This window comes from Cnephaeus nilssonii (genome assembly GCF_951640355.1).
Source record: "Cnephaeus nilssonii genome assembly, chromosome: 17".
NCBI classification, from domain to species: domain Eukaryota; kingdom Metazoa; phylum Chordata; class Mammalia; order Chiroptera; family Vespertilionidae; genus Cnephaeus; species Cnephaeus nilssonii.
Genome location: NC_137088.1, coordinates 14,969,577 through 14,985,463, shown reverse-complemented (window position 1 = coordinate 14,985,463; position 15,887 = coordinate 14,969,577). Strand labels below are relative to the sequence as shown.

Below are 15,887 nucleotides of genomic sequence, written 5' to 3'. Positions count from 1 at the left end.
CCTTTGAATACAGGGAAAGGAGAACTTTCAGGAACTTAAAGAAAATGAGTTATTCATGTGGTATTTTTGTGTCAGAAAGGGAAAGAAAACTGACTTGAGCCACTGTTGGTGAATTTTCGTGTGTTTGAAAACATTTCCAAGGTCAGGTCCAAAGAGCAGGATTTGAAAACAGTAATTTCACTACCTTTGCAATTGTCCTCTTTACTATGGAGCTCTGGCACTCTCTAAACTGCCCTTCTTTGTAAACATCGTTTTGTTTTGTGTGTGTGTGTGTGTGTGTGTGTTTTGTGGTTTTTTTTTTTGTTTTTTTTTGGCTATCAGCTCACCTATTTTTTTCCTTCTGCTGAGCAATATTGTTCCTGGGCACTTTTGTGAAGTCACAATAAACTAAGCAAGCAATCAGCAGGCCCTTGACACAAAGGCATTTATTGATCTAAAAACAGTGCTGTGCTAACCTTACCTTAAAATCCTATGACATACAACTCCAGATCCACAAAAACAGCCAAAGCATTAATACCAAAGCACCTGGTTTCCTTGTTTTCTGTGCACATCTGCTATAATTAGAAAAAATAATCCTGCCTTATTATAATAATTACTATCATTTTAGTTACAGTGACTTTTACATCAACATCTACCTGGTCTGCTAGTGTTAAATAGTTTGCCTTGTTTTGCCCAAAAATTCATAAACAGATCAGGCCAATGTCATGATTTTAGGATTGATGTTGCAAATTTATAAGACCCTTTGCTGCGCTTTAAATTATGTAGTAATAAAAGGGCATTTTAGAAGAAGAGAGGCGAGGAATTGTTTGTCAGAGAGAGTTGTGAGGCTTATAATGCCTGAAATTATGCACGTGACTGGATAAATGCTGAGGTTTTCAATCTGTTATTAATTTACTCATTCATTCATTTACTCACATATTTACTTTTTCAGTGACTAATATGAGCCCCAAAAGGTAACCAGGCCTGGTGATTTGTCCATTTATGAATAGAACTATCCTGTTTGCTGTTACTGTGGCACTTACAGTATGTCATGGTAAAATATAGTAATCTTACAAACACAGTAATCCCAGATTGTGCCCCATGCGATGGGTGACATTAACAGCATGTGGTGATGGAAGCTAATGGAAGAGAGGAAGAACCCAGCTTCTGTGCAATCTGGGAGATGAGTGCTCCAGTAAGAGGGAACATCAGGTGCAAGAGCCCCGAGGTGGCGTGGCCAGAGTATAATGATGGAGCAGGAGGGCAGCTTGAGGTTGTAAAAGTGGTTCAGAAGTTCTACATGATGCATGATCAGTTCATGTTATCTGCCTGTATTCTCTCCCCAACCCCTCTTCTGTGGTCTGTCTATGTTTGATCTACATAAAGCTCTTGAACTCACCCCTTTCGTACCTGTCCCTATTTCTTCGTTCAAACTAGAATGCCATTTTCTTCTCATCTCTAAATGTTATCCTTATGTTGAGCAAGAAACAAAAACAGAGAAAAACAGGCACATACTGGGTGATTCCATTTGTATGAGATTCTAGAGCAGGCACAATCCATCTCTAATGACAGAAAGCAGACCAGTGGCTGCAGGGGACCAGAGTTGTGGGGAGGCTGACTAGAAAGGGATGCGTAGGAGCTTTGTGGGTGATGAGACTGTTCAGAGCTTCATTGTTATGGCAGTTTTACAGGTGAGCATGCTTGTCAAAGCTCATCAGACTGAATGTTGAAATGGGCATTTATCATATGTAGGCTATACTGCAATAAAGTTCATTAGCACACTATAAAATAAGAAAAGAGGAAAAAGAGCATGCGAAAAGCTCAACTTTATTGTCTTCATTATCTCTTCCCTACTCAGATATAAGCTTTCTTTCTATCATCATGGTATGTGCTATAGGTTTGTGTACTTGTGAAAAGCAGACCTTGTACAGCCTTTTAATGAGCAGCATAGTATCAAGCTGGCTGTTTCTCCATTGGGCTTGCATATGCCCTTATGAGAGAATCTATGTCTCCTTTGCCTTTTTCTCCCCTCCCCTACCCCCATTGCACCCATATCAGAAATCATAGAAATGCTCCCTGAGTATTTGTTAAGTGAATAGCACTTTTTAAACACCTTGTCTGGTACCCAAAGAGGATGAACAGGAAACAAAATTGATCTCTAAGGGTGGATAAATGAAAGTACTGTTCTTGGCACTGGAGCCCACATTCTGACTCCATGTGTAAAAATTGGGAGCAGAATGGGTTTTCGACCTGCCTTATTCACACCCGATGTGCTTATTGACTTAAATACTTGTGATGGCTTCTTTGTTCTCCAAAACGCAAATGCAGTACAGTACATTATCCTTTTTTAAATGAAATTTATTGAGGTGGAGTTAGTTAATAAAATTAGATAGGTTTCAATGGTGCAATTCTATAATGCATGATCTTTATATTGCATGGTGTGTTGAGTTACAAATGACCAAGCAACCCTTCTTCTAAGTCTACCTGAAAACTTTGAAAATATTTTTTCATAAAGCTATATGCACCCCAATGATCATTGCAGCATGATTCACAGTAGCCAAGACATGGAAACAACTGAAGTGTCTTTCGATAGATGACTGGATAAATAATATATGGTACATATAAACAATGAAATACTACTCAGCCATGAGAAAATATGAAACACTGACATTTGTGACAACATCGATGGATACTAAATATCATGCTAAGTAAACTAAACCAGATTGAAAAAGTCAAGAACCATATGATTTCACGAATATGTGGGATATAAAACTGAAAACAACTAATGAACAAACAAGACAGACAAACAAAAACTCATAGATACAGACCACAGTATGGTGGTTATCAGAGAGGAAGAGGGGAAAAGGGTTAGGGAGGAGTAGAGTGTTAAAGGGGGTCAAATATATGGTGATGGAAAGAGATTGGACTTTGGGTGGTATATTATCTTTCTTAACATCTATTATTTCTCTATAGAGTCCAGTGGTAGGACCAGTATTGATAAGCCACAATGAGGTGGGTACGACAGTGTAATAAGAAAGTGCCTATTATGTCCCATTATTACATTGAGTGAAGAAAATTCGTAAAAATATGGAGGTCTACTGCATAACTGTCATTCTAGATTGTTCTTTGGGGGAAAGCTCTGTAAATCAGCCCTCCTGTGCTTAGTCTTATGAAGCCTTTCTCCCCGCCTTCCCTATATCCTCTCGCTATGCAATGTTTGGTGTTCTCAACTGGCTGATTACCTGGAATATTAGCTTTTCAAAATATGACACAGAAGTTTGCCAATTCCTGCTAACTCGTAACACTTTCAAATTGCAACTCCAAATTATTCCTGTAAAAATAGCTGATCTTTATGACTCCCAGGGGATTTCTTATTTTAATCTGAAAGCTTCAGAAATGGTTCAGTTTTGTGGAAATGATGGGGGAATGTCTGCTCTTAGCAGTTTTTTGTTCAAGGGCAAATCAACCTCTGTCCTTGCTAACTCTAATTTTCCAAGGGTTATGAGACTTTAATTTGATTCTTTATTCAGTGTGCATAAAATGTTCACTATAATTTGCATAATACATTTATTGTATAATCACTCTTCACATTGGTTACACGCTTTCTCAAAAGGACATTACTTTTTTAAGGGGGTATATTAATATAGGGCAAATTTGAGCTGTGTAACTAAACAGAATTAGGTATATCTCTGAAGGACTAACATAAAAGAGAAAGAGGAAGGAATACACTTACTCTGAAATTGGCTATTATGTAAAAATAGCCCCAATCCTGTATTTTCAAATATTCATTTTGCAAATAGAGGCAGGGAAAAGATTGCTGTTTTTTTAAAGTATAAAGATTTGTTATATAGAAAAGGGGTTGCACTTGCCTGTTAGAATGTACTTAAGGCATGTGGGTACGGAAATTCAACATGGTCTAAGAAGATGAGGGAATTTGGGAGAGAAGATGCCTTAGGGCACTCGGCTAAGGTGCTATAAAGGCATTGACATTTATTCAATGCTCAAAGCTAACACACAATTAAGGTAATAGTATTATTACCCTTAATTTTGTTTGAGTGTTCTGTGCTATTTGGACTCCTTGTTTCAAATAGAGGAGCTAGGACTTGAACCCAGATTGTATGATGCCCATATCTTTGTCCTTCAATTACACCAGTTTTCTATTAAATACACTTCTCTAGTGTGAGCTGCTTGGGAGACTGTGTATTCCCTAACATTAGTCCTGCCCAGGTGGAGCCTGGATGGGTGTTTGGCAAAGAGATGGTAGGGAAATAGCTAAGATTTGGAAACAGCCTAAGTGCCCATCAGCAGATGAGTGGATTAGAAAACTGGTACATCTACACAATGGAATACTATGCTGATATAAAAAAGAAGGAATTCTTACTATGGATGAAACTTGAGAGCATTATGCTAAGCGAAATAAGCCAGTCAGAGAAAGATAAATATCAAATGATCAAACACATTTGTGGAATATAATAAACAACATAAACTGATAAACAAAAATAGAACCAGGATCATAGAAGCATCGAACAGACTGTCCAACCTATGAGGGAAGGTGAGTTATGTGAGATGGCATTTAAGATCCCCATTTTCTCTGCAATTTTATGAGAATAGTAGGCACAGTCCTGAAGTTAGTGGCTTCTTGCAGACCAGAGTATCTCATTTCTAATGTTCATTCGATCACTTGGAGATCTTGTCAAAGTGTAGAGCTTGGTTCCATAGATCTGAGTTGGGCCTGAGATTCGTCATTTTTTCAAATCCTCATGCAAGGATATGTTACCATTGATTTGGAGAGAGAAGGAGCGAGAGAGAGAGAGAGAGAGAGAGAGAGAGAGAGAGAGAGAGAGAGAGATCAATGTGAAAGAGAAACATTCATTAGTTGCCTCCCATACTCACCCTGACCAGGGATCGAACCTACAACATAGGTATGTGCTCTGACTGGCAATCAAACCCACAGCCTTTTGGTGTATGGGACAATGCTCCAACCAACTGAGTAACCTGGCTAGTACGAGATTCTGCATTTGTAACAGACTCCCAAGTAATGCCATCACTGCTGGTCCACAGACCTTCTGGTCTCTGCTTCCAAAGCCATTTCCCCAGTGATCCAGGTCCTGATTCTAGTTAGGACAATTGTACTTACACATCTTGGTCACAATTCCTTAAACTCAACCAGTATGTCCTAGTACCTAGGATAATGAAATCCTGTTCTCTTTAGACAATTAGGATTCTTCAAGCAAGTTCTACCTATAATAGAGAAGACCTAAGCTGTAAGTCATGAATCACCAGCTATTAAAGGGGAAAAAAAAGAGTTGGTACTATCAGGTAGCACACCAATTTAAAAATTGCAGTAAAATTTCCTTGGGGAAAACATGTCTTCGTTAAAAACAACAACCCACTTTTAACTTATACACAAATGTGTAATCATGAATATAATGACATGGCTATTTAAACTCTTGGTATTCTTTCTGAATCACAGGTCTGAAATTTTGTCTCATAAAATCCTGATGTATTTTCAAAATTTCTTTGAGATTGATGCAACTTAATTACAATAAAAAGGAAAATGGGCTTTTAGCCCTCCTGTATTTCAGGAGGGTATTGTTTTCTTTTTTTTTTTTTTTTTTTTTTTTTTTTTTTTTTTTTTAAATATATTTTTATTGATTTTTTACAGAGAGGAAGGGAGAGGGATAGAGAGTTAGAAACATCGATGAGAGAGAAACATCGATCAGCTGCCTCTTGCACACCCCCTACCGGGGATGTGCCCGCAACCAAGGTACATGCCCCTGACCGGAATCGAACCCAGGACCCTTGAGTCCGCAGACCGACGCTCTATCCACTGAGCCACACCGGTGTCGGCAGGAGGGTATTGTTTTCATTTGATTTAACTGGCTTCTGATATCTTTGGATTGTAGTACATAAGGGTCTATCTTTAAAACATCTTTGAGAGAAACAAAAAACTTAGGAAAATCACTCATTATAGTTGTGGAGGCTTTAAAAGTATTGTTCACTTCTATCTTATTAATTTTTAAATATTTGAAAAAGTTGAAATAAAATCAATTTTTCAAGTTAGGAATCTTTAAGAAAGACTTTGGCAATTAGGATGTTGAAAATTATAAATTGATGGGATTATAGAGATTCATATTTATTGGCCAGGAAAGGTAGCCACATGTCATGAAGAGAAGGAGCCAATTATAAAACTGTGAATAATCTAATACAATTTGGTTAAAAATAAAGAAAACAATTAAATTAATAGTTTAATTTTGGGTGCATCACGACTAATTTTTCTCCATATTGACTGAAATTTCTTCAATAAATGTGTATAACTTTTTTAAAATTAGAAGGAAAAAACTTCTATCTATTTTAGGGTTAAATGGACAATTGGGTTACCAGTCATAAAATCTTAACCAAGAATGTTTTTCATGTCAAGATTTTTGATAACAGAAATTATTTTATTACTCTGTGCATCCATAAGTGCTTCCTATAAACACAACCATAAGAGCTAAAAAATTAGTTCTAGTTGTTTTTTCATATTAGAACATCAGAAGGAATCATAGGATAGTTTATTAGGAAGGGGGACCAGAGCACTAAGGTCTACAGAGAAAGGGACTTATATTTCACTGAATACTATTTTGTTTGGCTTGATTATCATTTTTTTAAACTGTGTGTTTGTTACTTTCAGTTGCCCATTTGTACTTATGTAAATTCTAACACCACACTGGGATTGTGCTTGATATATCAGCTGGGATGAAGAGAAGTTATTGGGGGTCCAAGAGCATATAAATGCCACTGTTTCTGATAGTGGTGTGGACATTTAAAGAATATTTGGAATAAAGATGATAAACATGGTTGAAGGCTGTATCCAGTAATATATGAGTATACATTAAGCAATACACGATTTTACTTAAACAGATGTTCCCTAGGTGTTTAAAAGTGAGTTGAAAGGAGGAAATTATGGATGGAGCCCTTTCCTAGGATAATAATGGTGTTCAAAGAGACACAGGGCTTTGTACATAGTAGTAAATTTAGATAAAGTGACAAGTCGAAAGAAGGAATGTCTAGAGTGCAACAAAGGCTTAGGCTCACAAATAGTGCATGCTTCTAAGAAGGTTGGCCTGTATGTAGGTTTCACTTTCTCTTCCTTTTGCCACTGAGCTGCATTATTATCGCATCCCTATGAGTGCTATAATGTCCATCCTGAGTGCTATAATGTCCTCTTGTACTATAATGTCCATCCTGTAAAGATGAATGGGTGGTGAGTTGGGGACGCCTTTGCTGTAGAAGGATGTGTAAGACTACAAACATGCCTCCCAGGCCATTGGCTAGAGCTGTTGATTGTGAATGTGAATTACAGTACTTGGGAGGTGGGGGGTGGGGGTGGGGTTGTGCTTCCATTGATCCTCACACGTGGAGACCATCATTTCTCACTCTTCTAATAGAGGAATAGTCTATAATTCTACCTGTCCAGAAGACCAGGGCAGGAAGAGGGAGGGAAGGATGAGCCCTTAGAAATGAAATTATAGTTCCTTTTGCCTACTCTACTGTGCACTGGGATTGTGGACATATAGAGCATTCTGTTACAGCTTGCTTCTATCGTGATTACAAACTCAATGGAATTGTTTTATCAATATCCTGGCTTGCTTCTGCAACCACACTGCATTACATACTTGTACCTTCTGCTCTTTTTGATGGCAGAGACCCATAGACCAATGATTCACACAAAACATACTTTTTATTTGTATTTTTGAACACTGCCTTTTAGCAAAGGGAAGTTTGCAAGATGACTCACAGAGGTTAATCTGCCCATTTATAATCAAGCAGACTGCTCCCTTAATCTCTGCATTATAGTAAAATAATGGTTGATCTAGAAGACCTTGTCAAGTCAGTGAGTTTCTTTAATTTCAATAAAGCATAGTGATCTCTTTAAGCCAATAAATAATGATCTTGATTCTAATTTTGACATTATTCAGTATAAAGAAGCAAATTCTCTGGTTTAAAAGTCAGTTGAACGGGGTGAGCAGGGAAGTGAGTTTTGGGATTTGTGTTTGGTTTAATAAGACTTTGTGTGCAACATAAATGAAATGAGAAAGTGTCCCATTTTCAAGTGGCATACTACCAAGCATTTTACTCCCTAAATTTGTCTGTCTTTGTAATTGTTTTATTCTGCTGGGTAATGCCATTTAGGACCTAATTTCTTTTTTTTCGTCTTTACTTTTGTCATTTGCACACAAAATATCCTGAGTTTGCATCCACCTGGAAGGAATATTTGCCATCTTAGAATACTAGCACAATTTATTTGCCTTTCATTCCTCTCTATACCTTGTATTTAGCTTAATTCATTTCTACTGTGCACAGAAACTGACAAACAGAAAGACAGAATAATGCATACATACATAAATTTAGAATGTGGATAATTTTGCCATCATGTCACTCATTGAAAGGGGACCTGACTCAGGTATTCAGCCCTGATGAGCAAAACTATAACACAAAGCCATGCATACTAAACTGAATGAAAACATGCTACTTTGCATATACTCACCTAACTTAACCTCCACTGTATTTAAATGTCTTTATCTACCCTACTAGACTCTAAACTTGCTGCCAGGAAGAGCCATGGTAGAGTGTCTTTGTTTTCCTTGCAGTGTCTAGCATGCTATCTTCCTTGCACATGGAAAATATTTAGTAAATTGAATAATAATAATAATGGAAAAGTCACACCATGGTTCAAATGTGTCCCTCATAACAGGTGGATCCCATTCAAAAAAATAGATGTCTCATTTTAATGTTTCTGGCTCTAGAATATCAGAATATTTAAGTAATTAAGCTCAAAATTTGGGGAATATACTGAAGCAATATAATGGATATTGTATGATGGACACTATTATCCATCTTATTGGCCTCTTATTTGTTAAGTGTCTGAGGGCTGCAGCCATTTGTGTAAGATGTACATAGGCTGTCCTTTTCTGTACCATAAGCATCTTGTTTTCTAAGATGTTTCAAAGCACAGGTGATTTCATGGTTTGGAATTTTTCCCCCCTCAAAACGAGCACTCTTGTCTCTGGCTTTGGCATTCTAGCAGGATTTGCCTTTTGCCTTTATTTTTCACACATCTACGTTAGGCCATGTTGCTATTGTATGGGTTCCTCTGTTGTACCCTTGCTTCATTATAATGAGCACCCACAGGAAGTGGATGCAAAAGAAGATACTAAAGAAATGACTGAGTTTTCTTCTTAGTTTGTTTTCATAAGTATAAAAGTAACAAAGAATTTATCAATGCTGCCTTTCAGCTACCTTCTTTGATCACATAAGGCAGAGAACTAGGAAATCCAATAATAAGAGAATGCATTCAGCAATAACTCAACAGCTTAGGGATGCAAGAGAAATCCAGCAGAGACAGAAAAACATGGAGGCAGCTAGACTCCATCACCTCTACGAAGCATGCAAAGCACTGGTCCCTTTCTGCAGATCACATCAACCTGCTTGTGATTCAGTTTTCCTGCTCAGAGCCTGGACAACAGTCACCGAATATGGGACAGTCTAAATAGAAGGAGGGGGAATTTATGGAAGGTCAAGTCTTAAACATCACCAACTGCTACATTTGAGTAGAACTTCAGTCGAACATATAATTCCTAGACAAAGTGTGTGCTTATCCTATTTAAAAATTGCATTTGACTCACAGCTGGATTGTCTTTGAAAGAAGTTGGGTGTCACATCAAGCCATCTGTGTTTCTGTGGGCTTTTACGACAGTCATTCTGAAGAGGAAGAGGAAGAGCAATGCAAATGTCGTGAAATTTAATGTGCGGTTACACTTGGAGAGCAAGTCTCCCTCAGCCTCCAAGGTGCCACCACCAACTGCAGCTGGAGTTCTGGTTTTATCATTCTCCTCAACCACCCCCCAACCCCACCCACAGAGAACAATTCCAACATTAGTATGGAAGTAAGCAGTTTAAATAGAGAATCTAAGGAGCTGATGGTATAAAATATAAAACATTTCACAAAATTCAAATGGATTGTCACGCAGTGGTCCTGTTGAATGGCAAAGGTCACAGAGAAGAAGCTGCATACAAATCCTCGAAAAACAAAACCAGAACTCTCTGGGCAATACCATTGTTGGTAAAATTCTGTTATAATTTTTTAAATATCTATAGGTATATATAGTTTCTTTTTTTTTCTGTAAAGTCTTCAGGCTTGTAATGTACTACAAATAGCAAAACTTTCAATTAACACCCAAAGTTTAAAGCATTTCAGGAAAGCATTGATTCTATCTGCCAATGGATTGAATGCATTGGGCGAATGACCTAATTAGCGTGGAGCTGGTTCTTTCTCCTGCTCTGCTTCCCACTAATTGAGGACTGCTGGCCTTCTCCCCCCAACAAGGAAGCAAAACAAGGACGGGTGTGTGGAGAAAACAGTGACATCGTTTTTAATTCATTCGAACCTGCTGCCAAGCTTAATTATGCAATTGCGGGGTGAGACAGGTGGGCTTCCTGCCACTTGGGCTGGGCTTTGCGCTGGTTACCAGTCACGGGTGTGTTGTCCGGGGTTTAGCAGTCACCATAAAGCCTGATGAGCTGGAGCTGAACTAATCTCCCCACCCTGGCCCTCACCAGATGTAGCTGCAGAGACTCCTGTTCCCCGACTTGATTATTTGTCATTAAGCAAAGCAAATTGAAACCAAATTGAAGTTGATTTTTTTTCCTCAGCGAATGCTTCCTGATTCTTCAGGGGCAGCTCCGTATTCCATTTTGTTTTCCTCTCATTGTGATGTGGCAGATGCAGTCGCAGAAAACTCAGGAATGGAGTGTTTCTTTCTAGAATCGGGGTGTTTCTCAGGGTGGCCGGGGATACTCTGACCTCGGAACTTGCATTTTAATTAATGAGAGTGTGTGTGTGGAGAACACAAAAGTCAATGAAGTATTTCACTCCTGGTAGCTTCTTCTTTTTAAAACTGTGGTGAAATATATTTTAATGGTAAAGAACAAGAATAAGAAACTCTACTTGTTTGCTGCTAAATACTTCTTAGAATGTTCACTCTTCCAATTCCCAAAGTTATTTGCCAGTTTTATATTTTTCTTTTTTCCTACTTATTTATTTATTTTAATTGAATTTATTGGGGTGGCATTGGTCAATAAGATTATATAGGTTTCAGGTGTACGATTCTATAAAGCATCACTGTACATTGTATTATGTGCTCACCATGGCAAGTCATGTCTCCACCCATCACCATTTACCACCCCCCCTTTACTTCCTTCTACCCCCTCTCCCTCTGGTAATCACCATACTGTTGTCTGTGTCTATGAGTTTATTGTTATTATTATTTGCTTAATCCCTTCACCTTTTTCACCCAGACTCCCAACCCTTCCTCTGGTGCCTTATTCTTTAACATTTTTTCACCAGGCCTGAGCTCCCCTGTTGGGGTGGAGCCTTCCATAGAGGACACATTATACAGGAAGGGGACATTCTCTTTCCTTGCTGGCATGCGGCTTTCAGAAATACTCTCTTCTCCAAGTCCTCCCATCCCCTCCTCAATTCAGAGTGAGCTGAGGGTGCCTCACAGAGATGTCTTCTGTTTGGATTGGAGTTCCGCCCTGGATGTCAGCATCATGATGTTGTCCTATCCTGTGTAACATTTAGGGGGTGGCAGGAGAGGGGGGAACTCAGCGAAGAGAAGCTGCACTGGACAGAGTCCAGCAGTCCTGAAATCTGGGGCTGCTTTTCTGGGTTCAGGGCTGAACGAGAGAGAGAGAGAGAGAGAGAGAGAGAGAGAGAGAGAGAGAGAGAGAAACATTGATGTGAGAGAGACACATTGATTGGTTGTCTCTGAAACATGCCCTGATCAGGGCTGGGATCCAGCCTGCAACCGAGGTACATGCCCTTGACTGGAAACAAACCCAGAACCCTTCAGTCCGCGGGCCAATCAATGCTCTATCCCCTGAGCCAAACTAACTAGGGATCTGCTTGATCTTTTTAATTCAAAATTACCAAGAACAACCTCTTAACAGGTGCAACAAAAAAGGTATTTGTTGAATAATTTGAATAAATACTCAGTAGTTCTCTACCCGGGTTTCATATTAAAATCAGCAGGGAATAGACACACACACATACCTATACACATAGACACACACACACACACACACACACACACACACACACACACAAGTGTGTGTCTCTCTCTCTGTATGTGTGTAAACATTTGGGCCACATTTCCAAAAATATTGATTTAATTTTCTTGTGGGTGAGTCCTGGGCATTGGTATTTTTTTAAGCTCCCCATGCGATTGTAGTTTGCAGCTAAGGCATCCCAGCCAAGATCATGGCAATGAGGCTGGTAAGCATTTTTTTGCCTCCTCATCTCTCTCTCACTCTTCCACTCAGATAGGCTTCAATCCCTACCACTTGCCTAAAGCAAATCACAATAATGACATCAAGGCTCCTGGACACGCTGAGCATTTCCAAGCTCTCACATTCCTCATACTCTGTAGCATTTGGCACAGCCCATCCCTCTCTCCTTGGACACTTTCTTAACTTTACTTTCAGACATCGCATTACCTCTTCATTTCCTTCTTCCTCTCTGATTCTCCTTCCACCTCCTTTGCATGCTCGTCTTCTCAGCTGACACCTAAATGTTGAAGTTGTTCAACTCCAAAGGTGGACCCTTCGTTTTTGCTTACATTAAGCATTTTTTATCTATTTCTATCTCTGTACACATATTTATGGTGTTGACCTCCTAATTTGCATATCCAATCTTACCCCCTCTTTTGTGCAACAGCCAAAAAACTCCCAACTGCTACTTGACATTTTTACTTAGATATTTCAGAGGCATTTCTGACTCAACATGTCTCACATTGATACTTTACTTTTTCCTCTCCGTGGCTGGATCTTCCTCTAGTCTCCCCATTTCAGTAAATCACATCTCTAGCCACCCGGTGGCTTATGCCAAGAAAGAGCAGTAATAATCCGTGTCCTCTGTAGCTCCCTTACTCCCAACCAAGTCAATCCATTACCAACTCCTATTAATTAAAAGTATAGTTCAAACCATCCATCTCATTTCATTCACTTCATTGCCAGCTGCCACGTGCCTCTCTGTCACCTTGCTGATTCCATTCTTGCTGCCCACTTTCTCCACAACCATTCAGTCTATAGCAGAAGCCAGTAAAAGTGACACTTTAAGAAATGCTGCTTCATATGACTTTCAATAATAAACAATCAGTATTAGATACTATATTATATGCTCTCATTTTCTTTCAAGGGAGACATGCCATTTTGTCATTATAGATTAATTTATAAGGTTATTTTATTTATGTCCATCCCCCAACTCAACTATATGCTGATCAGGATGGGAACTGGAACTATTTTTTTAAATATATTTTATTGATTTCAGAGAGGAAGGTGAGGGGAAGAGAGAGATAGAAACATTAATGATGATAGAGAATCATTGATTGGCTGCCTCCTGCTCGCCCCCCACTGGGGATCAAGCCCACAACCCAGGCATATGCCCTGATCGGGAATGGAACTGTGCCTCCTGGTTCTTAGGTCTACACTCAACCACTGAGCCATGCTGGGTGGGCAGAACTATATTATTGAATATTATATGCCCTATGCCTGGCAAAGTGCCTGACATGGTGTTTCATTATAGAGTGAAAGAATGAGCATGGGAATGCATGAGGAAGCGTGGCCGAAGCATGAGGTAGAAGGGGGTGCCTGACTTATAGCCAGTTCTATTGAGAACTCAGCCACTCCATTAACTGACTGAACAAGCTGGACTGAGCTCTTTCATGGAATTGCTTTATTCCATGCCCTGACTTCAAAATCCAAGAGATGTTCAAGAATTGCATTCTCTCCATGGTGGACCTCAGGGGCCACTAGAAATAGTTTGCAAAGTGAGGGCCTGGAGCAGTCCATTGTATGGTATAGTTGGGAGGGCATATGCAGACTTGGCTTCAAATCTTGGAGCTGCCAGTTGGGTAGCCTGTGATTCGTGTCACCCCTCCCTAGCCCCAGTTCCTTCATGTTTACACCCAAAGGGACACGAGGACAATAGCCCATGACGCCATTAGAGTTTCAGCAGCTGCCAACATGGCAACCACCAAGCCCATATTCTGGTACATAGGAGAAAACATCTGCATTTTAGTTTTATGTTCTGCTCCTTCTAACTCTAATGCTTGATGCATTTTGTTCTTTCCCCCTTTTTATTCTGGCTTTTTCGCCTATTTTACTCAACTTAGTGGGTGGTACTACTCATGTTATTCACATAGTTTGAGTTTCGTGGGAAGAGAAGAATTGCTAGCACTTATAGAGCAGGCTTTCTTTTGGATTAGAAACACAAACTTCACAGCTACTCTGCCCAGCTTTTCAGAAGCATTGGATGGTAGACTGCTGGGTAACAAGTTCATTTTAGGATAACACGCTGGGAGGAAAAAAGAAGGAGGGATTTGAGGGGAGAAAATTAAAAAGTTAATTAAAAGAAACAACCTGGTAATTGAATTCTCTTGCACATTTCTTGGCTTGTTTGGAGGGGGGTGTCACAGTGCATGGTTAGTAAGGTTGCCTTTGTAGCTCACCTCCAAACCCCTAAATGAGACAAGGAAAAGAGTACAGAGCCGATCCCTGCCCAATAAATGAGAAGAGGCGTAAGTTACATATGGTGGGTTTTTAGATGTGCCAAACAAAGCTGCCCTCCTACTCATTCTTGAGTATTTTTGTTTTTAAATATTCTTGGCAGCTTACATTACTGTTAGGCTAAGTCCTGGACTCATATCTGCTATTTTATGGGCATGCAAAAATCTCTTTTGCATTTAGTCTGTTTTATTGGCTATTTATCTGGCCTCACTCTGTATCCACCCCTCCACCACCTCCTCCCCTCCACACACACACACACACACAGGCACACAATCAGTAAACAATATAGGCGACACTTGTGGCCTTTTCAGACACAATAACTCCAAAGCAAGTGGCATGGGTGTGTTTACTTCATTTAAAACGAGTTCCTTATTTTTATAAGGAGCTTGAATATCTATGTCATTATTTTTATCACAGATCACTTTAGAGTTAAAATAATTTACTTAAGATGTGATTGAGAGAGAGAAGGTCCTGTAATGGATTAGCATGGGCATTGGAATCAGCTGGAGCCACATTCCAACCCTAAATCTCATCAACAACATTTATTAACTCATGTAGTCAACATGTATTGATTGAATGCCCACTGTGTGCCAGGTACTGTTAAAGTTGCTGGAGATATTTTTAGTCAAGTTCTCTTATAACTTCTATTAACACCAACTTTTTTGAGGTTTTGAAAATTAACTTTAGAGAGAAACTCTAAAAAGAATATTTTTCAACATTTTGTGTTTCTCATTCTTGCAACAAATCCATTCAGGAAAATAGAATAGGGTTCAATAATGTATTATTACCTTACCAAATTAGTCTAAATCAGGTTGCTGAAGGTAAACCCATGCTACAAAGCAATCTTCAAAACACGAGACTTACTATTTTATTAATTTTTTTAAATATACTTTTATTGACTTCAGAGAGGAAGGGAGAAGGAGAGAGAGATAAAAAAAAACATCAATGATGAGAAAGAATCCTTGATCGGCTGCCTCCTGCATGCCCCCCACTGGGGATCGAGCCCACAACCCAGGTATGTGCCCTGACTGGAATAGAACCATGACCTCCTGCTTCATAGGTAGACGTTCAACTACTGAGCCATGCCGGCTGGGCTAAGAATTCATTTAAATCAGAAGTTTTTCTTCTACAACAGCTCCAGTATTCCACCCCTTCATGGAAAATAGGTACCCCCAGAATGATTACACAGACTTCTAGACTCTGTAGACCCTGCTATGTTGCAAATTAACCGCCCAGCGAGACCAGAAGCACCTGGCTGACTTTTGCTTCCCCACAGGCACGTGAGTGGAGGTCAAGAT

General features: G+C 39.3%; 1 protein-coding gene across 9 annotated transcripts in view; it reads left to right on the top strand.

Moving 5' to 3' along the window:
• The window catches only part of RBMS3 (RNA binding motif single stranded interacting protein 3), a gene marked incomplete at its 3' end in the record, with an annotated part of 632,486 nt that overhangs the window by 255,671 nt on the left and 360,928 nt on the right, over positions 1-15,887 (top strand). The window lies entirely within an intron of this gene.